Here is a 26,352-nt window from a genome sequence, read left to right as displayed (position 1 = left end):
GGCTATAGTGATAAAACAAATAAATGTCAGATTTTAGTAGAACAAAACTGGCTTTACAATTTCTTTGTTAATGCAATAGAATGAATGGCACTCTCCTCTCAAGAGAATGGGGCTAGCCATTGTGCCCTTTGTGGGAGATTTCTGTGTTCTTTTCACACACTTAGATAGCTACTACAATTAGAAGTCAAATACTTCACCTAAAGCAGTGTCCCCCCACCCTTGATATTGACCAGTACCACAGCAGTCAGTGGAAGAGTTGTAAAAAATCCAGAGTACAGAATCCTAATCCCATCCCCCGAGTCAAAACAGTAAGGTGGGACAGGTATCAAGAGTTAGCAATCTTTGAGGGTGATGGTTGTGCAGAAAGGAACAATTTCCAGTCTAAGTTGCCCCTGGATACAGTAATCAACTCACAGAAGCATTGAATGGCCACAGTGGCATGCTTGGTGCCACAATATCAACAATAATGACCTGAAATTTTAACCACAGAATCACGCATGAATGCTTAGAGTGATAACTTTAAAGAATGGAGTATGTTTCCCCTTGTAGAAGAATTCCAAATGAAACATGCTAGAAGAAAGGGGGAAAAGAAAACTCACCATTAGGCCAGCATCCAACAACTCTGTAGACACGATCGGCCAATCGATGCCAAAATCTGTGCCTAGGAAATGACACAAAGGTGGCTATATGGGCCTTCAAGTCCCTTTCGGGAGACACTTCTTTATTACAAAGCAGAGTTTATCAGTTGATGAGGAAAGTGACAGAAGCTTCCTTTATCATAAAGTCAAGATTGATATCATCAGGAAAATGAAGCAGCAGATCAACCCTTGATAGCAGGCGCCAAAAAGAACACAGCATTAATTCTGATGCGTCCTTGCCAAAAAAACTCTATGACCCCACCAGGATATCCAGACACCTCAGACAGATCCAAACTGTGACACAAATTAACTGTTCAGTATTTCCCAAAAAGTTTCAAGGTCATGGCAGGCAAAGAGAGAGAGAAAGGAAGGAAGGAAAGAAAGAAGGGAGAAAGGGAGGGAGGAACGGAGGGAGGAAGGAAGAAAGGGGAAAAGAGAAAAGACACAGATAAGAAGAAAGGAAAAATAACCCAAAGAACAACAGGACCCTACCTATAATAATGAATAACTAAAGAGCACAGAGGGCTAAGGGGGTCAGTGAGATAGCTCAGTGGTTAAGGGACTTTTTACCCAGGTTGAGGATCTGAAAGCCATCCTTGGAACCACATGGTAGAACTACCCTCTAATATCTCTCTCTCTCTCTCTCTCTCTCTCTCTCTCTCTCTCTCTCTCTCTCTCTCTCTCTCACACACACACACACACACACACACACACACAGTACTTTCTTAACAGATATTAATGGGAAAGTTGGCAAATCCCAATCTTAAATACAAGTTGGTTCTTAGCCGCAGCCAAGGTTGATTTCCTGGTTTCGACTATTAAACTGTGATTATGTGAGGATGCTAATGTTAGTGGTAGTTGGGTGAGAGACATAAACTCCTTCGTTGTAGCTCCATTTTAATTCTAAAATTCTTTCAAAAACATATTCAAATATTAACACATTCCTTGCTTTGCACTTTCAAATTCTCACCAGAGCACTGATAAATTACACCACCATCAGGAAACCCTGCAAACCTAACTCTCTTTCTAAGGCCAGATTATTTGAAGAATCCCCTCTCAATGGGTCTAGTGGTGTAAAAAGGAGAAACCTAGTTGCTAGCCAGCAGATAGCTCAGCCACTAAAAAGATGAGAAGCGGAACTGAACAAAGAGAGTGGAGGGTTACTGTTTTCTACTTCCCCCAGCATCTGCACCTGGCTGGGAAACGCCAGGTCTCTTTAAGGCAGAAACCGGATCAATGCAGTGTAGCTCTCTGAGGAAGCAGGCATTCTTGAGTTCAGACAGCACCTCTCTGGACCTCCGCTATCTGCCTGAAACACTGAACCGGTTTGGCACGCTAAAGGCTCTAGAGACTGTGTGGCGTTTGGCTCCCTCGTTCCAGAGCTGTGGCCGCACCTGTGTTTGTGCAGTGCCCAACTCATCAGCCTTGCAGCATCGAGCTGGGGACCAGGGACCGGCCATAGTGGCGAGGTGTGTTTCTGATCTATCCCATAAAGCCTGAGAAGAGAATCTCGGCAGAAATTAGCCCTGCGGGGACCTGAAACCCAAGCAAGAAAACTTGATAATGCCACCAACTTATGTGTAAACACAATGTGCGATATTCCTGGATTTTTAGAAGTGATTAAAAACCCTTGCGCAGTATTTAGCATGCTGGTTAGTCGATGCTCAAACAAATCATGGGAATGTGGCTTATTCATTGTGCTTGACATATGTCAGAGCTCCAATACACATGAGCTTTTGCTTTGATTTTTATCCCGTGTGAGAGTGCTCTGTGCTCTGGCTAGGGATATCCGCCTGAATGCTAGAACAGCTAGAACAGTCAGCACATCTTTCCACGCACTGCGTGAGGTGTAAGCGAGAGGCAGTAGCAGGGAACGGTGAATGGACAGGGGCATCTGAATCATGGTGTGTGCTCTCGCGCTTCTGATAGTCTCCGAGCCTCACAGGTCTCCTCGGACAAACTGGAATGGCTCTGATCATCGGGAACTTCCTTCAGCCGCAAAATTCCTTACACATTCTCCACATTCATTCATTTCCCCGAGCCTCCATCACTCAAGCTTTCGGTGGAAGGCAGAAAGCGTTCCCTAGATACGCAGTGCCTGGATGCTCGCTTGGATCCCAGCGTGGCTGAAACTCCAGTTGACACTGTTGTTTGGTGAAGTTTGAGCAGCTCTGCCCTGCACTCTTTCTCACTGCTCAAGGAAGAAAATTGAGGTAGGCCTAGAGAGCAGAGGGGCCCCAACCCAGGCCTGCTTGTTTGTTTGCAGAGTAAAGATGAGGCCTAACTTGGAAGAAGCCCTTCTTACGCATCAGGCCTTGGCCTAATTACCGGATGAAGAGACGATCGCTAACACTTAGAAACTCTATTAAGTTGCTAGAATTCTTCTACTCAGATTAAAAAACTGGGGTTCTAGAGGTTAGGGACCATTCTAGATGTCAGCAACGTGGCTGCAAGTGGTAGAGAATGAGTTGTGCATCAGTCTGGAAAGAGAGCCGATCCAGAATCACTCACAGCACCGCGGTAGCTGGGAATGGTGACCTTGCTCCCTTCCCTTTTCCTCTCTCCTCTTCCTCCTCTCTCTCCTCTTCCACTTCCTCCCTCCTTCAGTCCATCACCCCCATCACTACCTCTCCTCCTCTACTCCGGCTCTCTTCCCATTTCCTCTTCTTTGTCTGTCCACTCTTCTTAACGCCTGTTCTTACTACAATGATGCTCTCCTCCCTACCGTAGATACAAGAGTCACACAAAAGCACAAGGCAAGAACGGGCCATCTTTGAATCTGAACATGAATTTTCCTTGAAGATGAAAGGAGTCATTTTAAGTCTTACAACATACATTGTAGATTAATCACTAAAATTGACCTAACATTTTAAAACCCAACATATAACTTTAAAAGACATATATCTTTCTATATAAACAAAAGGGCTAGAGGATGGATTCCCAGAACCCACAAAAGTTGACGAAAGAGTGTGTACTTATAGTCTCAGTCCTGAGGTTGTCTTCTGAATTCTACATCTGCAATATGACATACATGCACCTTCATGCAAGCACGCGCGCACAGAGAGAGAGAGAGAGAGAGAGAGAGAGAGAGAGAGAGAGAGAGAGAGAGAGAGAGAGAGAGAATTACATGTATCATAAAAGCATCTGCTTCAGCTTATCCCAGAGATGGGAGAGTTTAGTATCTAGTCCTCTGGTCCTCTCTGCATCTGGAAGCCTTATGGAAATTGCACATATACTCTGAACTGTATCCATCATATGAACATGTGATTTTTGTAATCAAACAAGGGACCCATAATGAAGTGTTAAATCTCGTTAGCAAATTCCCACCATTTCATGTTTAATTTGCCAATAAAAGCACCGCCATGACTGATGCACTGAGCAGGGCTCAATAGATATCACATGTCCTTGTCAATGAAAGCTCTCACCTCCTAGTTCAACTATTGCTTAGCTTCTACCCTGAGCTCCTCGGGGGGATTCTGTGCAGGCCGACATCATCAGCACTGTGGGCCTTTACAATAAATGCAGAATCTCAGACTCCACTTCCTTCCTGCTGGGTCAACATCTGCTCTTGAACAAATCTCGGGAGATGCGTGTGCAGGTTAAATCTGAGAAGTACAGCTCCTCTTGTCCACCTACTCCCAAAGTAAATACCTCGATAATTGCTTCTCAGAGCCTGCTCCCTGGATGAGCAGCTCCAGCGCCAGAAAGAACTTGTTACATAACCAAACGTGTGGATTGCAGACCTAGTGAATCAGAAGCCGTGGTGACAGGGTCAGAATTCCATGTGTTGACCCCTGCGGAAGAAGTTCAAACTGTGCTCCATATTCAATTGCCTGGAAGATATTGCTAAAAATCCTAATATTTAGACCTTTTCTTGGTCCAAAAGAAAGCAGTTGTTCGCACCTCTGGACACATGATAGAATCACAAAGAACATTTTTCAAAAACACCAATGCCTGAGCCCACTGTTCTGGGATCTCAATTTAATTTTCAAGGATGATGTCCAAGCATGAGACTTTTTACAAAGAATTTTCCTAGTGTATCCCCCCCCCCCCGTGGGTACAACATCATCACTTCTGAAAGTCTCAGTTGGTCTCTTCTACTCTGTGAGTGCTTCTATTTCTAGCTTACTCTAGTATGCTATACTCTAGCAATCTACCCCTCCCTGTCCCCTCACTGGCAGCTGCTACTGGCACCTACTGCTCAGTTATAGCCTTCTCCTCTCTGGATCCTCACTTTTCTCCACACCAAGATGAGAGATTTACCAGAGGCTATTACTACAAACATGCCCTCATTTTCATAGTAGAGTCTGGTATAGGAACTTTCTCTGAAGCCTGAGACTCCTAAGACCTAAGAAGTTCTAAAGGAGGCTGGTTAAGACTCAGGAAGTAACCCTCCAACCTATTGATCTATCGGCAACTTGTGCAGAGAGCTTTGAGTTTCCAGCTTTCATGAACGGCCACCCATGCTGGGGTGAGCTCTTGGTGATGCAGATGCCTTTGAGTAGACCATGCTTCTGTAAGTGACCATATTTCTGTAAGTAACGCCAATAACATATTGGTTAACTCAAAGTTAGACTTCATTGGCATCCTCTGATCTGTCCCCAGTTCCTTCTCTGGGGTGAGAGGATGTTTGTTTGCCTCTGCCCTGAAAACGTATCATACCTTGCCCTGGCCTCTCCACATCTCCCTCTTCTTTACCTAGAAAACCTCTAGATTCTGGTCAAGTCTTACTCCTCTATGCTTCTCCAACTGTCCCTGCCTGCTGACTATCATTCACAAACACCTGGGATGTTACCTAATAGAGAGCCGTATTGGGTATTCCTGATGGTGTCTCTAGTGAACTCTCACCCTGTCCAGCAGTCTGGCAAACATTCCTAGGTGATATCACTCCCTAGCCATGCATGTGGCCTGAGCAGCTGAAGCTTTCTTCACTCCTGAAGGCTCAGCTATTACTTCTCTGCTCTGCACTCAGGACTGACGCCCTGTCTTCACACTTTAATGTAGAAATGTAAGCAACTGGAAGAGAATGCTCTCTTCACAAAGGCTGCGCTTGGCTTGCATCTGGAACATTGTCACCTGCTTGCCTTCCCGTCTGGCTGGAGGTTAAGGATGCAGCGGGGCAGGCCTCCGTGTCCTGGGCCTCTTTCCGTCCTCTTATAAAAAGGCTTAGTTTCTGTTGATGGTGTTGTCCTCCCTTTCCTGCTGAATAACACATCTTTTTCTTCTCTACAGGACCATTACTATCAGCAGTGAAATATTTTTTATTTATAGACATTTCCCCCCTCTAATCATCTCCACTTCCAGCCTCATTTCTTGGTTTACTAGAAAACAAGCATCGTTGGGATGAATTTTCTCTGGACCCACCTGCATGAACCCTTGTCCAACACCTTCCAGCTTCCCTCCTCCAGTGAGACTATCAGTGTCACTTGGGACTTTCACAGGGGACAATCAAATGGCCAATTTTTCCTGAATCTGTTTTGTTTAGTTTTTCTGAACAGTATCAGACAAATCTTATCAGGATGTCTTTGATACACTTTGTTTTTTTAGCACTTGGAAAAAATTAGGGGTTCACAGGTTAAGAGCACTTTCTGCACCCAAAGAATACCTGGGTTCAGTTCCCAGAACACATACAGTGACTCACAAGCCTGTAACTCCAGTTCCAGGGGATACAGTACCCTCTTCTGGCTTCCAGGGGCACCAGGAATCACTCGATATACTTACATATATACAGGCAAGACATTCATACATATAAAAATGAAAGCAAATCTTTTAAGAGGGAAAACAAAAATTGTATTTCTGTCTATATCCAGTGTTTGCCTGTTTTTTTGTGTTCAAACATCTAAATCTGTAGGGTTTCAGGCTGTAGTCTCTTGTGCTGAGCTTACTCAATAGATATTTTGTCTAAAGCCATGGAGCCCCGATATCATTAACTCCCCAAAGTTTTGACCCAACTATACAACTTAAAGAAGGGGGTCATTCTGTATTTCTCTCCCTGTTTCCAAGAGTTCAGTCCATAGTTGCTAGGTCCTATGAACTTAGACAGAACGTCATGATGGAGTGGGCACATGGAAGTGGCTGTTCACTGATTGGCAGACAGGAAAGAGAAGGAGGGAGGGTCCTGGAACCAGATATAACTTTCAAAGGCATGGCCCCACTTCTAACCAGTTCCCACCTCCTGAGTTTCTATCTCCTCCCACAAACAGTGTCACCAAGCAAGGACTAAGCATTCACCCCATGAAGTTAAGAACTAGGACCATCTACAATCCTGCTCATTCCCACCAGTGGCTCTGTAGCTTTGATCTCTACTTTGAACTTCAGGAGCTTACCACCTCCCTGTTACCTCGGGACTGCTCATAAGGTATCTCAAACCCACTGTGTCCAAACCCAAATGCTTTAATGTTTCATGTGACTATGTTCTTCCCAGAACTTTCTAACCTAGTTCCCAGTTGGACACGGTCACGCAGACACAGTCTCTGGGAAGAGCATTGACTCCTCTCTTTCTCTCGCTCTGTAGAGATCGTCCATCAGGATGTGTTGTCTGTTCCAATAAAATAAATTCTCTTCCAAACTATCCATCAGATTCAGCATCAAGCCTTAGTCTTTTTGAGAATAGGCCCACTACCATGTTGGTACCTTGTTCTGACCAGTAAGGTATGAGCTTGACATTAGTCTGGGATTGGCTACTTCCGGCGTGTCTGGAGATTCAAGTGTAGAATGCAAATGGGTGTGTGTATGAGTGTGTATGTATAACATGCATGCTTTCACGTGTGTAAGGTAGATGGACAACTTCTGTGTTTGACTTCTCAATGGCTTCTTTTGCTTTTGCCTGGATAAGCAGCAAATGCTTCATTTGCCTCCCTGTTTCTATCTCAGGCCCATACTCTATTCCCTACCTTCAACCTGGGTGATCATTGTGACTCATACGCCACTCCTTCTCTTGTTGACATCTCTTAGTCACTTTTCACACCATCTGAAATAACCCCAGTCTCCTAATGGTACAAAGCTGCTCACGACAATGGCCTTGCCACACTTTTCCCCAGGGTCCCTCTACTCTAAAAGTGCTGGAACTCCACCCCCTCCCCCAGGGCTGGCTCTGGCTTCTGCTCTGTTCCTCTACCCAGCAGGGGCCCTCCTCTGAAGCTTTGTCCTGGGTGTTCCCTGTCTCTGGACTCTTGCTCTCACACATCTGCATTTCTCATTTCCTTCCTTCTCTGACAGTCCTTTTCCGATCCCTCCTCACCTCTCCACAGATGCCTTCTCTGTCCTCCAGCAGTGTGCTGAAGCCAGCTCATCCCTGCCTGCAGGAAATTCCCCTTTCAGTGATGCCCTGCTGGTCGTCAGCACCTAGGAGAGTGAGAACGTTTAGAGGATGGAATCGGAGATTCCCCCTCCGGTTTCTCCTAAGAGCAGAGCACCAGCTCTGGAATATTGCTTCTCTCATTCTTTTCTTTTCTTTTTCTTTGTAACACCTAGTACAATCTGCATCACATCTCTTCTCTGTGGCAAAATGCCCAGTCAGAAAGAAGGAAGAGATTTCCACGGCTTACAAGTTGAAAGGACATCTTCTGCAATGGTGGGGAAGGCCTGACTACAGTACAAAGTGGTGGCCACATCACCTTCACAGCCGAAGCAAAGGATGACTAGGAAGTGGAATCAGGCTATGAAACACTGAGGTCCCCCCCCCCCGGTGACCTACTTCCTCCAGCAAGGTTCTTCTTCTAAATGGTTCTCGAACAGTGGAAACCAAGTGCTGAGCTCCTGAGCCTGTGGGGCCATTCCTCCCTCACTGCGCAGCACTAAGGCTTCGCATGTGAGCGTTTTCTTCCCATTTTCCCCACTGGAATGTAAGTGTCATGAAGGCAGAGGTTTGTGACCTATGTTTTCAACAACTTTATTTGCGATGCCCAGAACAGCACAGCGCAGGTCAATATTTTAACTGTTAACTGACTGAGCAGATATATGAACCGCACACTTGAAAATTCGAAATTAGCTGACTGTATTTATCCCATTATCCGTGCTTTCTATTCCTTCCTTCCCTTCCTTCTCCTTACAGCTTCTCTAACCTCACGGACATTCTCAGTCTCTATTCTGCCAGCATGACCCCACTCCCTGCTTCCCAACACACTAACTTACTTTATTCCCCACCTTAGACTTCTTGACTCTCTAATCAAAAGCCTGTGGGTTGTTCACTTTCTTGTGTCATCAAGTCGTTTTCTGACCTATCTCTAAAGTCCCAGAGGTCCACAGAGTCACAGTCCTTTGTAGTATGATTCATCCAACCTAGGGTTATGCCTAATTCTTAGTCATAAACTCATACGACATGAAAACAAGGAAAAGGACCTGGATAGACACAGAGGCAAATAGAGAAGAAAGGGGAAGAGACTGTCTGATGCTTGGTGTATTAAGGAAGTCGAAAGAGTTCTATCTTTAAACAAGAATTGCCTCCCTTATTTTCCAGCACCTGACTCTTATGTTCAGCTTTGTGACCCCCACTCTCATCCCTCCACACACACGAATCCTGTTTAAAAATCCTTCTGAGGTATTGAATCCGTATTTTAAAAGCCATTGACCTGAGACTGATTCCACTGAGCTCCGTCGGTTAATGGACTTAATGTGCCCAGGAGTGAACAGCAAGGACACTGTCACGGTGGCTGATGCCCGTGTTTCATTACAGGGTCTCGTAGACAGTCGATACGGGGGATGGAGATGCATTCAGGTAAATAAGAAAGCATGTTTGGATTCCCTGGATCCTGTCAGCAGAGTCCTGTGTTTGCTGAGTTTCTCTGAACTAGGGCAGCTACTCGATTGTTTTAGAGGCTGAAACGCAAAGGAATGATGATAAATGATAAATCATAAATTTTTGTTTTCTACTGTGTTCAAAATAATAAAATGGAAGGAAATAGACAATTGTGTCTGCTACAATCTTATAAAATGAAAACTTTTAAATTATCTTTTCTAAGAATAGTTAAAAGCTCAAAGGCACCGTGCCCCGCCATGCTCGGAAGAACCACATGATAATAAATCACACTGTCATTTCTCTCTTCAGCCTCGCACTCCTCATGTCGCAAACAGTTATTACTTGAATGATAGTAAATACTTGAATAATTTGCTGTAAAATATATCCTGAGATGTCTCTTTGGAAGGACTTAAAGTTAATACTGATGCTATAAGTACGTCAAACAGAAAAGCCCCCCAAACTAGAGAAGGGAGCCTTGATCTGGAGCCCAGATAGGGGTGGCAGCCAGGCACATGTCCTCAGGGAAGCAGAAACAGCATCCTGGCTTCAATTGCTCCCTCGGCTGGTTTAGCGAAACTTCAAATTGAAACACTGAAGTTTTCCCTCTTCCTTAATGATCTTAAAATAACACTCCCACCTAGGTGGAATTGAGGATGTCTGTTCCTTGTGTGTCAACATATGAATCTCTGTATGTCCCTGTCTCTGTTCTCGTCAACATATGAATCTCTGTATGTCCCTGTCTCTGTTCTCATCAACATATGAATCTCTGTATGTCCCTGTCTCTGTTCTCGTCAACATATGAATCTCTGTATGTCCCTGTCTCTGTTCTCGTCAACATGAGTCTCTGTATGTCCCTGCCTCTCTTCTCTGTTCTCATCAACATATGAGTCTCTCTATGTCCCCGTCTCCATTCTGTTCTCTCTTTCTCTTTCTTTCCCCTTCCCTCCTCTCTGTGAGCGCGCATGTGTGTGTGTGTTTGTGTGTGTGTGTGTGTGTGTGTGTCTGTCTGTCTGTCTGTCTGTCTGTGTGTCTGTATGTATAAAAAAAGCCACTTCCTGACCACCAGTCCTCAGTCATCCGTTCTTCCCTTCTCTTACTCTGGTCATTTTCTCATTTGTCATCCTCAGAATTTACACTTGGTGGGTTGTATGTTGGGAGCTGGTGGCCAGTGGCACCTGCTCTCCCTAAAACAGCAATACTTCAGGGAGAAGCCCTGTTAGTCCTTCTGAAGCCGGAAAAGTATTCCTCCTCTCTCGGTCAGTGCATGGGCTACGAGCAAGGCCCACAATCCAGAAGTGCACTAGAGGAACAGGCACAGCTGAAGAGGGAGCTGGTCCTGCCCGGGCATGGAGCCTTTACTGTAGATGTTCAGGAGAGCCCCGGGGCACTTAGCCCCAAGGTTCAGGGAGTCTGGGAGGCTTTGAATAGCAAGAGAAAGAAAAAGCATGGGATGACCTAGAAACAGTGTGTCCTCTGTGATATAGATGAGAAAGTCAGAGAAACAATGGGACAAAATGATCTGCTTTGGGACAGGCTCTGGGTCAGGCTCCCTGGAACCTGGCACCCGTGCCTCATGCTGGAATGGCTCTAAACAGGGCTCATGGCTTCTTTGTTCTTCAATTTTCTAACATGGAAAGTGACATGAGAGACCACGAAACAACAAAACATAAAATCTGCTCCTGTTTCTTCTTAGATTAATAGAAAATATATATAAGGCAATTCCTAGATGGTTTGAAACATGTAAGCACTCAGCAAACTTTGTTATTGCTGCCCTGTTATTTTTTTATTGTCACTGCTTGAATTTGTCCTCTTAATCTTCTTGCTGTTCTCACCATACCCCCACAGGCTGCTTGGACCCAGACAAATAGCTTCTCAGCTATTAAATTTATGAACTAGATTGAGGCTTTGTTACCCTAGGTACAGGATAAAATGCTATGGGAAAACATCGATCATCCAGAAAACACCGTCTGACATCTATTTACAATCCAGGAGGGTACGGAAGCCACACGAAATTACAAAGCACCTCAAGAAAAGGCACTATTTGATAAATACCATAAGAGAGAGATAAACAATGGGCTCCAGGCCCTATGGAAGATAAAACACTTCCAGCTGCTGGTTTCCTTAGTCATGCTGATCCAGAGATGGGCGGCTGAAGGGGATCGATAGGAGCAAAGGGATGAATCGGGGAACCAGTTCAAAGGGTTGGAGAGATGGCTCAGTTAACAAGAGGCCTGGCTCAACAGGGACAGGATCCGGGTTCATTCCCCAGATCTCACTTAAAAAGCAGGGGATGGAGGAATGCATGTATGATTCCAGGAAGGGAAAAATGGGAGGCAGAGGCAGTTGGATCCCCAGAGCTAATTGGCCAGGTAGCCTAGGCTAACTGATAGTGTCCAGGCAGATTGGAGTCTCCATCTCAAACAAAACGAGTAGAAGGTGCTTGGGTAGTAATAATACTTGAGGTTGTCTTCTTACCTCCTTATAGACATGTGTACACACACACAAATTTATACATTTATCTCCTACACACAGGGAAAAAAATTAGATGGTATTTCAGAAATGTAGACACAAATATGTTGCCTAAGAGGAAAACTGTCATGTTCTAAGCTTAGAAGCCCAGAAAGGTGACAAAGAGAAAACAATGACAGTCATGGAGGGAGACAAGCTGTTGAAGGAAGAAAAGTGATACTTGCTCGTCCATGTGGAGACTTGAGCAAATGAGTTCCCTTCCTACCCAAACTGGACATCTGCCTTAGCTGAGTTCTCCCACGAAAAGCTGTGTCAGTATGAGGTGTTTTTATTTTTCTTCCCGCCAGCCTCAGAGTTCTCTGGTATTCTGTGGCCGTTTTGCTATGTCACTGTTGAGTCTCCTATTCTGACAATCTTGCCCCTTGGAATGGTCATCAGTGAATGAATTTCCTCACCGTTGGGAGCTGATGGCTGTCTATAAATAAAACTGCAAAATCCTTTCATCTGCCTCCCTAGCCCAACTCAAAGTCATCAGTAGCCGCACCGAACTCAAAGAAACAAGCGAGAACCTTGAAGCCAAATGATGCTGGCTACGGATCACACCTGCTCCCTACTAACAGATGCTTGCATGGTGGTGACATATTGGCAGAAAATTCTCACTCGGTGGCCCTTGTCCTTTTACTCCCAACTGTGCTGTGTGCTATTGTTAGTATTTTGGCTCAGAATAGAACACATATTGTAGAAATACCAGCTGGCTCCTGCGTAAGACACTCAAGTTAATTTTTCTCCAAAGACTGTGCTCCTGTGTTCATCTGAACTAATTATTTTTGTGTTTATCCAAACAAAAGGGCATATTGCAGAAAAGAGAAGTCACTACCGTTTTCTACACAAGCCTTTGGGGCCATGGTTAAGGAGAACTTGGGGCTCAGGCAGAACTCAGACCCTGTGTTCTAACACCAAAAAATGCAAAAAATACCAGAGAGTAGACTATAATTATAGATACTATTTGGTTACAGGAAATGAGATGACGGCGTAGCGAATCAAAGAGCACGACTTTGCTGCTGAAGATAAAGGGAGAACCGAGACTGGACTCTAGGTTTTGTGAGCTTTCAGTATCTTAGTACATATACACAGAAAGAAAACATCCAGACAAGAGGAGGTAGGCAGGTAGCTCCACACCTGACCACGGCTACCCCTCTCAGTCCCGAACCTGGATACCACTGAGACAGGATTGTGACCCCATCAGTACATGCTGAGCTAAGGGAGTCTTGCCCAAGCTTTCAGATTGGTAAGTGGTTATTTTCACATAACGCTGGGCATGGAGGCTCGGAAAACTGGAGGAATAACAGTGTGATTTGCCTCTCCGCTTTGGCAGGGATGTCTTCTTCCTGAGCTTGCAGTGCTGATCGCTCCGGCTGCTAAAAGCACCCACTCTGCAGTGCCTCTGTGATTTGTCAAAATCGAAGGAGCAAATGGGAAAGTCCTGGAGGATGTGTTAAGACCATTCACCACCCATGAGTTAAATGGATCTTGGAGAAGTCAGGTCAGCTTTGGGCATCCTTCTCTTCATGAAATGAATGCAGGCGCACACGCCTCTCTGTTCGACCAGAGCGTGCCCCCTTATTCTCTTTCTCTCAACTCACCGTCACCCCTTTTTTCTACCTTCCGTGACCTGGCTGAATCTGACCTGCAGCAATAGATGGTTGAAGCTCCACTAGTGAGCTATTGGGAAAGCAAGGAAGGGTTGGGGGAAAGGAGGGCCAGCCCTCTAAACGCAAGCATCAACTACATCTCAAGGGTCCCCAGTCCCTCCTTACTTTCAAATGACCATGAGCTAATAAAGGCTGGATGCACAGGTGTTGCTAGCCTCCTTCAAGACTCACCCGAGATGTAACAGAACACAGCTGCTCGCTATCTGTGTCTGCTAAGTCCAAAGCGACCTAACTAGTCAGGCATGTGTGATTTTGCCATAAACATGGCGTCATGCTACACTGGAATCAAGGAAGACAGCCGTTGCTTTTACTTCCCGATTAATGTCTCCTAATTCCCAGTTTCCTTCAGTGCAAATGCACTGGAGATTTTCAGGGATAAATAATTTCTGAAGACATTGACCTACCTTCACATTTCCTCCCGTGATTAAAAAAAAAAAAAAAAAAAAAAAGAAACAGACCGTGTCTTGACAATGATAGTCTTTTGCTCTGCGTCAAAGCCAAATAATTTGCTTGGATATGGATTTTGGTTCTAACGACGGGATGCCGGACTGTCTGCCTAAGTCCCCCACAGCTGTGACAAAGTGGAAGCTGCTGCCGCTTACCAGCTGCAGCACTCGGGAGGGTGACCCCTCCACTTCACCTGGGCAACGCGGTAGGGCTGGCCCTGAAAGTAAGTGTGGGAGAGCCGACCCTGGAGGACATGAAAGCCACAGAAGAGACCTTGCTCACCTCTGCAAGGATGAACTAGACAAGAGCAGAGTTGGAGATCCCATCCTGACAGCGAAGACAGGAGAGCTGGCGGGCTGACCAAACCCGCAAATACCCAGACCCAGAACCAGGGTTACGTATTATCCCACCCCAACACCCAACCCACCCCAACACCCACCCCATCTCCTAGAATATGGGGTGGTGGGGAAGGTATCCTGTGGACACACAGCTCAGAATCCCCACAACACAGGGCAGCAATGCAAAGTCCAGGAAGAGTCCCAGTGAGGTATAGCAGAGTCCAGGGCCCTCAAACCAGACCAGTGATTCTTTTCAATAAACACCTGCATGTAAGAATAAAATGTTTGGAGAAAGGGGTTTACTGTGTGAGCCACTGTGGCACACTGCAGCTTCCGTGATGAGATTTTCCCCCTCCTTCCTTTTTTCTTTCCTGTTTTTCTATTAAATTTTATTTTTGTTCTATTTTGGGGTGAGGAGGGAGATGATTGGAATCGGGAGGTGTCATACAAAAAGACACAACGAGGCCGGGCGATGGTGGCGCTCGCCTTTAATCCCAGCACTCGGGAGGCAGAGGCAGGCGGATCTCTGTGAGTTCGAGACCAGCCTGGTCTACAGAGCTAGTTCCAGGACAGGCTCTAAAGCCACAGAGAAACCCTGTCTCGAAAAACAAACAAACAAACAAACAAACAAACAAACAAAGACACAACGAATAAAATAAAAAAATATGTAACAATTTTTAAATAGGAAGCTGCTTTATTCATTCTTAGCAAGGTAACCTTCCAGTTTATGCCTGGGAGCTTCTTGGCTAGTCTACTTGATTACTGTCAGAAGTGAAGAAGAGGTGAACGGTTGAGCCTTCCTCATTAGAGCATAGATAAGCTGCATTACATTTCCAGGGTGCCGGGATTTTCTGTACCTACCTCTTCTGTCCTGGTGTCTCTCGTCAGAATTCGGGGTTATTTCTGAGCTTTCACACAAAGCAGGAGTTAAAAATACCCTTCAAACATCAGCCCTCCCTGCCGGCCACACCTGCTGCCTCTTTCCCCACAGGCAGTGAAGCTCATCCTCAGGCCTTGGGCCTGTCCTGCCTTTGTAACTGGTGTGACTAGCCAAATGAGGCTGTCTCAACTTTTGTAGAAATAGGCTCAATCAGGTCTACGAGTGTGTGAGCTTCTCTTCTTTCTTCCATATTACTATAGGCAATGTTTGACTAATTATTTTATTAGCTACTGTATTAAAAAAAAAAAGCATGGTTTTCTCACAGTGTTTCTTGTGCTCACCCATAGGCCTTGAAGGTCTTGGAAGTCAGTTCCCCAGCTCTGTGGGAGTGCAATGCTTCTGCTACCAACTCTGGACTAATTACTCATTGCTACTCACCTTGCTATTCACACTTTTTTCTTTTCTTTTTATTAAAAACACCTTTTTCTCCTATAATTTATACTGATTACAGTTTTTCTTCCCTCTATTCCCCAAAATTCTTCCTTTCTTCCTCTCCCATCCAAATCCACCCCCTTTCTGTCTCTCATTAGGAAGCAAACAGACACTTAAGAGAAAATAATAAGCTATAAAACAAATATCATAATATATAATAATATGAAAACAAAAACTAACACATCAGAATAAGACAAAGAAAATAAATAGAAGGAAAGAGCCTTTAAAATAGGCACAACAAACAGACAGTAATACCACAACCCACTTGTCTGCACACTCAGTAATCCCATAAAAACACAAAGTGGTAAGCCACAATACAAACTAAAGGACCTGCATGGTAAAATGAGGGGAAAAATTAAAATACTAAAATATAAAAATAAGATAAACTTAGAGACAAAAACAGGCTCTAACAGAACATTGTAACATAAGAAACTTTCAAAGATGACATTGAGTTCATTTTCTCTTGGTCTTCTATTGTGGGGCATGCAGCCTACCCTTCAGAATAGTTTGTTTCCCCAGTGAGACTCTCTTGGGGAAAACTAAATTTTCATTTACAAGTGGTTATCAGTTAAGGATAGCTTCGGTGTTGGGAATGGGAGGATGTATTCACTTCTCCTTCAGCTCTGGGACCCCATCTGATTTAAACTCATGCTTGCCCTGTGCAGGCTGACCTCATCTCCATGATGTCATATTGTACCAGTCCTGTTGATTGAGAGAGCCTTGCCTTCTTGGTGTCTTCCATTCCTTCTGGCTCTTATACTGTTCCAATCTCCTCTTCCACAGTTCCCTGAGCCCCCACAAGGGGCGGTGTTGGAGAAATCCTATTTATGACCATGTTCCATGGTCTCTTGCTCTCTGCATAACATCTGGCTGTGGGTCTCTGCATTTGTCCCCCATCTGCTACAGGATGAAGCTTCTCTGATAATGGCAGAGCAAGGCACTGATCTATGAGTACAGGAAAATGTCACTAAGAGTCATTGTATTGCTGTGTTCTTTCAGTAGAACAGTAGTAATTGGTTTTGCTTGGTCACTCAAGCCATATCAGTTATGGGTTCTATCTCATGGAGTAGATTTTAAGTCAAATCAGATATTGATTGGTTACTCCCACAAGCTTTGTGAAACCTCTGAACACCATTGTAGACCAACAGTTTATAACTGGGTTGGTGTTTACATGTCTTCTTTGATATCATGCAGAATGCCTTCCTGTACCAAAGACTAGCACATAGGGATGAAGGCTCTATATAGGGACCAGGTCTATTTCTCAGGGTCAATGAGTTGTGTATCTGTTCTCTTCAGCAATATGGTTTTGCTCTCAATTTGTGGAAAGAAACTTATACTCTTGGTAACAGTCTGGGTTGTTTGGGCATTCACATTGTACCCCTTTGGCCATCAATGCAATAGATGTAGCCCATGCCTGGTACTGAAGGCTTCATTTGGTTATAAGAAATGGCAATTTGGAGCTCTGTGTCTCCCATTATTTGGCAATTTCAGGTAGATTGCCTTCAAATATCTGTTTTCCCCATTATTTATTCTTGGAGATTGCCTTCATATATGTAATATACTTAGGAAGCTTCTACTGTATTGGGTTTCCATACCGCTTCTAAAGTGTCCCTTAATTCTATGTGCCTCTCTATATTTTTCCTTCATTCCCTCCTCATGACTTGATCTTACTGTTCCAGCCCCCATGTCCATCTATTCTAGTTCACTTCCTAGGGAGATCATTCTGCCCCCCCTACTCCCTTTCATTATACCTAACTTCTGTGTTTCTGTGGGTTGTAGCTTGATTATCATTGTCTTAGCACCTAATATCCACGTATAATTGCATGTATACTATATCTGTCTTGGTCTGTGTTACTACACTGAGGATGAGTTCTTCTAACTGGATCCACCGAAGTGTATATTTCAGGATCTCATTGTTTCACTTTACATGACAGGGTTTCTCTGTGAAGACCTAGCTGTCCTGGAACTCACTCTGTAGACCAAGCTGGCTCAAAACTCAGAGATCCACCTACCTCTGTTTCCTGAGTGTTGAGATTAAAGGCGTTCTTTACCACTGCTCAGCAAGAATCTCATATTTCAAATGACTGAGTAATATTCCATTGTGCCAATGTACAACATTTCTTTATCCATTCATCCGTTATTGAAGATTGGGTTGTTTCCAGTTTCTAGATATTATGAACAGAGCAGCAGTAAACATAGTTGAGCAAGGGTTTCTTTGATGGAATAAAGCATCATTTGGACATATGCCCAAGAGTAGTAAAACTGAATCTTGAGGGAGATCTATACTCGGCTTCCGGAGGAATAGCCATACTGACTTCCATAGTGGCTGTACAAATTTGGATTCCCACCAGCATGTTTAAGGGAAACATCCTTAAACACGTTTAAGCTCCACATCCCCTCCAGCATGTCCTGTCACTTGTTTTATTGATTTTAGACATTCTAATGGGTATAAGAGGAAATCTCAAAGTAGCTTTGATTAGCATTTCCCTGATGACAAGGATATTGGACTTTTCTAAGTGTATCTCAGCCATTTGATTTTTTTCTTTTGAGAATTTTCTTTTCAGGTTCTGAAACTTTTTGCTTCCAGATTTCCTTCAATTTAATATTATTGTTGTTGTTAATATAATAATTATTATTATTGATTGTATCTCTGTTTTCAGGTCTCGAACTGTTTTATTCATTTCCTACCACTATTGTGTTTTCATGGATTTCTTTATGGGATTCACTCATTTCCTATTTAAGGACCTCTATTATATAAAATAAAGGTTATTTTAAGGTCTTTATTTTGTGCTTTGGCTATGGTACAACTCTCAGGATCTGCTGTGGTAGAATTGCTGGACTCTTGGGGAGACATATGGTCTTGGCTGTTGTGTTTCTGTGCTGGCATCTAGGCATCTGGGTTTGGGATAATTGTAATTATAGGTTCTGATATCTGGTCTTTGTTGAATGGGTGTTTTGTTCCTTGGTTTCTGTTGCCCGCTTAGTAGGATGTGGTGGCTATGTGTTGCCTGGCAAGGAATTCTTCTGGGATCTTGATAGGTGTGGCTACTGGGTGTTCTTGGTAAAATGTGTTTCTGTGTATTGGCAGCTGATAAGAATGGGGATAAGCTAGGAGAGGGGCACTGAGTGGGTTCACAGGAGAGAGGAAAGCAGGGTGTCCCACCAGGATCTGCCTAGTTCCTTGGGAATGGGGGCAAAAGGCAAGGGGAGGTCATAATAAATGATCTGGGCATGAGACTAAAGAGCTGGATTGGGAGGAGAGAAGGGCGAGGAAAGATCTGAAGCCTTCCTACTTGGATGGCCTTCTTGTTTCTGCCTTGAGCTTGGCCTGTGGGTTCCCAGAGAAGGCCTGCTGGAGTTGGGGGCTGGGATGACAGGAAGAGGGAGGAAGACATTTGAAGCAGATCTGCCTGATTCGCTGGAGATGGAGGCAGAGAGCAGGGCGAGGGGACGGCAAGTGATCTGCTACAAAGTTTGGGGTGAAACTGGAGGACTGATTTGGAGGCGAGGAGGGAGGGGTGAAGATCCACAGTTAGGCTACCTGCCTTCCTGCCTCCAGTGGCCCAAGGATTTCCAGGAAATCTACTTAGCGGTTTTAAAATGGCAACAATTTGGTTATCTTTCAAGTCTGTGATTCTGCTGAGATGTTCTGTGGCCCTGGGGAACCTCTGACCCAGCTTCCTGGCCTCAAAACTCCACTGTGGCTTGTCTTCTAGCATGAAGGTGACTTTTAGGTCATCCCTGGACTGTGCCCTGGTATGCCAACTTATGCTGTCTTCTTGTAGCTTTTCATTCCTGTAGCAAAAGTGCTCTCAGAGGAAGTGAGGTCTGAAGAGGAAGCATTAATAAGGAGAAAATGGAATCTGCCAACACTCCTGGGCTAGCACCAGATCTGGTCCGTCAGCCTTTGTTGTATTTTACAGGCTAGAGATTAAGCAAGCCATTTCCAAAGGAAATGAGGGCGCTTTTCTTTGTCTTGGGATAGCGTCTTTCTTGTGTGCTTCATCTAGTTTAGAGTGAGCCTTTCTTCCTCTCCTTCCCCTTACTTTTGCTACAGAGACAGACACACCATTTGTTCTCTCTTGTCTTGAGCCACCTGGAAACATCAGTGGATACTCAAATTTACAGTGTAGACAGAAAACAAACAAAATCATGGGTAAATACGCTGTATTGATAATTGCTGCAGCTAGGAGGTATGATCTGCTAGGTCAGATTCTCTACCGCTGCACTTATTCCAGATTTTCCACTGTGAAAAGTAAGATCTGGCTAAATATAAGCGATTGGGATATATTCTTCATCAATAATCTTGAGGCAGCACATAGCAGAGGGGGCTTCTTTGTCTGCTCTCAAACTCTCTTTCAAAACTTTTCAAAGTTCTGAAATGCACACAATATAGTCACAGGGAACCCAATTAAATGTGTGGATTTACCTGGTAGCATAATATAGGATCCAGTAGAAGGATATTGTTCTTAAACTATTTAATGTCCTGAACCTTAGGAGGCAGAACTGTATAGTTATTACACTGTCAAACTTGCAGCAACAGGAAGGGCCTGATTAAGACTTGGTTTTGTACTCTGAGTTGGAGCCACAGCATACCCAGATGGATTTAGAATGTTCTTTATTATGCCAGGATTTGATACTGTGTTATCTGAGACACAGGTCCAGAACACTTCCTGGTACATGCAAGCATCACGGAGGCATTTTCTATCAATGCATTGCGGGGGTGGCAGCAGCAAGAAGTGACCTGGCTAGCAGTGACCAGTGTGACTCTGTCTGGAGGTATGGCCGTGGAACAATAGAGAACAAAGCACAGACATAAATGTCCACACCACAGGGAGAAAATATTGGTAGGTGATTCCCTGCTTCCCTTTCTTAAAGTCTACTGGTCAGTTGGAGTTTGATGAGTTCATAAATCTTGTGTTTTACTCTTAATTAATTTTTCAATTTCATTTTACATTCCATCCACAGTTCTCTCCATCCTTCACCTGCCTTCCAGCCCACCCTCCATCACTCCTCCTAGTGAGTAAGGGATCCCATGGGAAGTCAACAAAGTCTGGCACATTAAGTTGGGGCAGAACCAAGTCCCTCCCCCATTGCATTAAAAATGAACGTGGCATCCCACCATAGGGAATGAGTTCCAATAAACGTTACAAAGGAAACTGGGAAATTGGCTGGAAACACTCAGAGGCATACTGAAAGCCATTGTCTTGGTCTTGAAACACCAGTATCCTTAAGTCTTTTGTTTCATTATGAAGAATCCATTTCCCTGGGACGGCTTTCTAGTTTGACTGTCTCACTGCCATTGATGAGCTGACAGCAAGTAAACCTTAGAAAACTGCTATTTCATCTTTTCTTCCCTTTCCTGGCATTCAAGTTCCGAGAGGGCACAGTTAGTGTTTGTCTCATTCTCGGTATCGCAGACAACACCCTAGAGTGTTCAATGACTGATTGCCGGCTGGAAAACATAGCTTAGTTATGTCCCTAGTTCAAAGAATTCCCTTAATTAGCACTAACTAGAACTTTCTAACAAGGATAAATTAACTTTTTATTTGGTCGCTATCATGATTTTCCAATTTGATGGTAGAGGTCACCTTAGTGATGTCACTTAAGTAAGGACCCTTTCTGTTTAGATAGGCACTTCACCTTACAAATAAACAAGTGCCTAGCATCAGTTTGGTTCCTTGTCTACCTGGCATGGGTTTTACTTATCAGGTAGATAGTATAATTTATTTTGAGAGAACTCTACCTAAACACATTTTAACTTTGAGTTTGCTAAAGTTGCCCTATAAGCTATATGTAGCATGCACCTAAAATTAAATCATGAAATATACATTTACATTTGTATTTATATACGCGAACATAAATATGAATATATTTTTATGCTTGTGTATATGTATTTAAACTCCTCTACCTAAAATTATACCATGAAATATATATATATTTGCATTTATCTTTCCATACAAATATACATGTTTATATATGTATGTATATATATTTTAACTATTCTATCCTTCCTAGGCTCTTACATCAAATATAAATTGGCTTTTAAAGTAACTGATCAATGTAGACCTAAAGTGGACTCAGTTATGATAGCAATTTGAAGAATTATCAAAAATGCAAAGCATTACACAGCCCTTGCAAAATACTCTGCCGACAAACATAGTCACTAGTACTGCTTTTCCCGTCTTGTGGCCATTAATGCTTATATAGGCAATATTTTCCTAGTTCTCGAGAGTTTGAAACGTGCTTTCACACGGTGATTTCCCTGTCAGTTTTCAACATAACTCCACACCTAATGCACTGATTCTGTCTCAATAAAACTATAGTTACAATGCTGTTTTTTTTTTTTTCTTCTCTTTGTGTAAGAGTTGAGGATTGAGTACCTTGATTGACTTGTCATGGTTTTTAACCTATTGGAATTCTCGTTTATTTAAATGTCATGCATTCCAGGGCGTCTTAATTACACATAAAGCTCTTTAAATGTTTTCCTTCTGTGCAGTCACTGGACCGGCCACATATCAGGAGAGATGAGGCTCCATCACAGGCATTTGGGGGCACACGTTGCTGGGACTAAACTGGGTGAAACAAGTTTCAATGCCTTGACTGTGGAAGCCTGAAGACATCTGAGGACTAAGTTTCCCTCTTTCTGAGCAAGTTTTTAATCATTCCAGGCCTCTAGAATTCACATCTGTTCATGACATAATGCTGTAGGTCAGCCTGGGTTCTGTCAAAATGAAGCCTGTATTACCAAATCCCAAATTACAGTATGTTTTACTAACCGGTTTTATAGACTAGACATTTCAGTCAGGCAGAAAGGAATTCCCACTGCACTTGAGGGGTAGCAGAGCCTCGTGAGCAGGCAGGCTACTGGTTCTGCGGGGGTCTGTCCTGCCCACAGCCTCCAGACACCTCGAAGACAGAGGAGCCAGATACAGCTAACGAGGGATGTAATGGGGGAAACCAGCATTTTTGATTTTATTTGCCCTTGTTTGTGGATGTCATGACCTTGGACTGCGTTTCAGTCGAGGGTTCAAATCTAAAAATAAACCTTCTTCAATACAGCAAATCCAATTCCTGGTGATTTGTGTTTTCTGTACAAAGAAACGGGAAGAATAGAAGAGAGGGAGAGGAAGAGAGACTGTTTCAGCTCTGGCTTTGTCTTAAGACTTGTTGATGAACTTATTCAGAGCTAATGGCAGGGTTCTAGACACCTTAATTAGTGCTTTCTATTTGGCTTTACTTGGTGAAATCGCTTTCAAAGATGCTATTTTATTTCTCAGGTATTCTTGTCAGTGTGGCCACCATTCTAGGGAGAGAAATTATAAACCAAGACGTGAAGTAGAAGGAAAGGAAGAGATACAAGACCCATAACATGGAAACAAAATGCAGGGTGTGGTATGAGGTCTTTGCAAACATGTTTACTCATGCACTAAAATGATTGACAGTCATGATTTTTAACAGAACACATGTTTAAGTATGTGTGTAATAGGGGTCCCAAATTTATGCCCTTAGATCTATACCTACTATAATTTTGTTTGTCCCTTCATCTGTCTCTTGACATTCCAAATAAATAGTTCCTGGGTACCTAGCATGAGCCAGGCAGTATTCTAGGATGAAGCTGAGAACAAAAGGAAAAAGGTGCCTGCCAGCCTCTTACTTATCCTGTGGTGAGAAACATAGCTAATAAAGAAGTAAGCCAATATACACAAATAATTTCAGCTATAAATCAGTGTATGAATAAGAAGGCAAGCAAGAGGTGATTCTGTGAGCTGAGTAGGACTGAGTATTGTTTTGGTCTAGCTTAGAAAGGCCAGCTGAGTGGGTAGCATGGGAGAAGAGGGTGGAGACCTAATCTAGCTGCCAACTAAAAGAGAAAGAACTCTATGAAGCTTCGTGGATGAGTAATGAATGGACTCCGTGAGACACTGGTTCCCAGCTGGGTTTCCTAATCGCCAGGACATCCCTAGATGCTTGCAATGGGAGAAGGGATTCATGATGAAAGAAGCAGCTTCAATGTTCAGACATCCAGAACCCACGCAGCAGACAGAGTGCTCCCCTTGAGCTTCAGCATGAGGCGCTCACTGTCCCCAGATTCTCCAGAGGCCTGCGGCTCTGCCTGTTGGAGGGCTTGAGGGATAAACTAGAGGAGGAAGCGCTGCAGTACCCACCTCACACCACTTCCTCTTCCACATTCATGGCTCCTGGTATAGTGTGACCGCTGCATAGGAGGAGGGCTCTATTTTAGGTTGGACCTTCTCCCACCGATTCCAAGCATCAGAGAAGATGGCCAGCGAGGTGTGTAGTGGTGGGGACACTTGGCTTCTCTCAGATCCTTTTCCCTGAGAAGAATTCATTCACTGTAAGTTAGGTAGATCGAAACTCACTCACTGTGACTGTGAGAATGACACTTTTGGCCCGGTCAAAATAGACTTTAAAAAGAAAAAAAAAAATAAACTATCACCGAGGGAGGGGTGCTTGACACACACCCTGCTGGTGAGAACCCATGATAGAATGTTTCTGAGGTGAATGGTTTTCAGCAGACAGTTTTTAATCTCTGAGAATACTTAAGTTGCCAGCTGTCATTCACGACAGTCATTGCTTCATGGCGAACAGTGCTTCTGAGGGGAGACAGGAACAATAATGACAATAATGAACACTAGCTCCATTTGGAGTTACAGCCATAGATATCCCAGGTATATTCCTGGCTTTGCTTTTAAACACATTTGTTTGGGATTAATGTAATAATCAACTGGGGAAAAAAGACCTATGTAAGGCTAGCAAGGGATCTAGGTGACCACATGAACACACGGAAAATTCATCAGAGGCCACAACAACTGACTAGAGTCAGCAGGGTCATTCTAGGAAATAGAGTCACAGTACACCAAAGAAAATGAGCCCCTCAGCTGTCTACAGTCATGTGTCATGTGCACAACAACCCCTAGAGCGAGAAGGAAAGGACTTGTGAGTAGTGGTCCATGTGTTTTGAGAGTCTACCCAAGAGCATCATTGCTTAGGATCCCTGATCAATTGAGGCTCTCTGATTAATATGGCCTTGTCTTAGTTAGGGTTCCTAATGCTGTGATAAAAACACCACAACCTAAAGGAAGTTGGGGAGGAAAGGGTTTACTTGGCTTCTCCTTCCATACCACAGTTCATCATCAAAGTTCATCATCAGAAAAGGAACTCAAGCAAGACAAGAACCTGGAGACAGGAGATGTTGCAGAGGCCATGGAAAGGTCCTGTTTACTGGCTTGTTCCTCATGGCTTGCTCAGCCTACTTCCTTATAAACCCAGGATCATTTGACCAAGGACGGCCCCACCCACAGTGTGCTAGGTCTTCCCCAATCAATCACTAATTAAGAAAATGGCCTATAGGCGTGCAAGCAGCCCGGCTTTATGGAAACATTTTCTTAACTGGGGTTCCCTCCTCCCAGATGACTTTAGTTTGTGTCAGGTTGCTCTAACACCAGCCAGCGTAGGCCTATTATTGGCACTCGAACTCACTTTCTTTGATAACTGCCATTTTTAGAATGGGTCATGGAAAGTTCTAGATTTTGATATTGATTCAGCGCACATATTCGAGGACTGGGCAAGGTAGATTCTGGAGAACAGGGACAAGAGTATTGCTTTTCTTGAAAGTTTCTCAAAAATGGCTACCAGGTTACCACACTTCTAGCCTTCCCGCAAAGTTGGAAAAGTCAAATGTCTAGGTCAAAGAAAATGGTTTGTTCTTACTTCTGAGAGGAAAGGAACAAAAAGAAAGAAAGAAAGAAAGATAAGAAGGAAGGAAGGAAGGAAGGAAGGAAGGAAGGAAGGAAGGAAGGAAGGAAGAAGGGAGGAAAGGAAAGAAGGGCCCACAATGCTTAAAACTTCCAGAAGAATGAATATCAAAAAATAAATGAATAATGTACTTAAATACTTTAGACTGCCTTGCAGAAATATGTGCATGCATTCAGGCTTATATTTTTATAGAATTTTTAGATTATAAGAACATTGAAAAGGAGGTAAGAGGTACAGTTCTCCCACTGATTTCTGGTCCTGCATAAACTGAACCTCCTCATTAACAACACCCCCCACCAACTGGCATGTTTGCTGTAAGTGACATGCCTAAAATAACACATCAAAATCACCCAAACATTAAAGTCCATTCCTGGGCTTATCCATTCATTTATTCATTTATTTTTGGTGCTGAACATCCCGTCGGTTTGGACAAACATATAATACTATATACCCACCACACAGTATCATTCAAAAGAGTTAATATTCTAACAATTTGCCGTCCAGTTAGGCATGGTGAATCACGCTTGTAATTCCACCAGCTTTGGGGGTGGAGACATCACAAGTTAGAAACCTGCCGAGACAACTTGGTGAGACCTGTCAGAACAAAGAAAGGGGCTGGCAGTGTGGCCCAGTGGTAGAGTGCCTGCCTGTTCTTGTCACAATCTCTACTCCCAAGAACGCTGCTCTCTGTGTAAGTGTGTGTCATGGGATTCACTTTAGCCCAGCCTAGAGGCATCAGCTGGCTCACTCTCTCATTCTGGAAGCTGACCCCTGACGTGTGTCAATCCCCAGGACACACTGGCAGTATTGCTTTCTGGACACAGGGTGCACAAGGCAAGGCAATCCTCTGAATTCAGCC

The sequence above is a fragment of the Alexandromys fortis genome, unplaced genomic scaffold (genome assembly GCF_014885135.2).
Source record: "Alexandromys fortis isolate MF-2015 unplaced genomic scaffold, M_Fortis_MF-2015_v1.1 scaffold_98, whole genome shotgun sequence".
NCBI lineage: Eukaryota > Metazoa > Chordata > Mammalia > Rodentia > Cricetidae > Alexandromys > Alexandromys fortis.
This window is presented reverse-complemented; position numbering follows the sequence as displayed.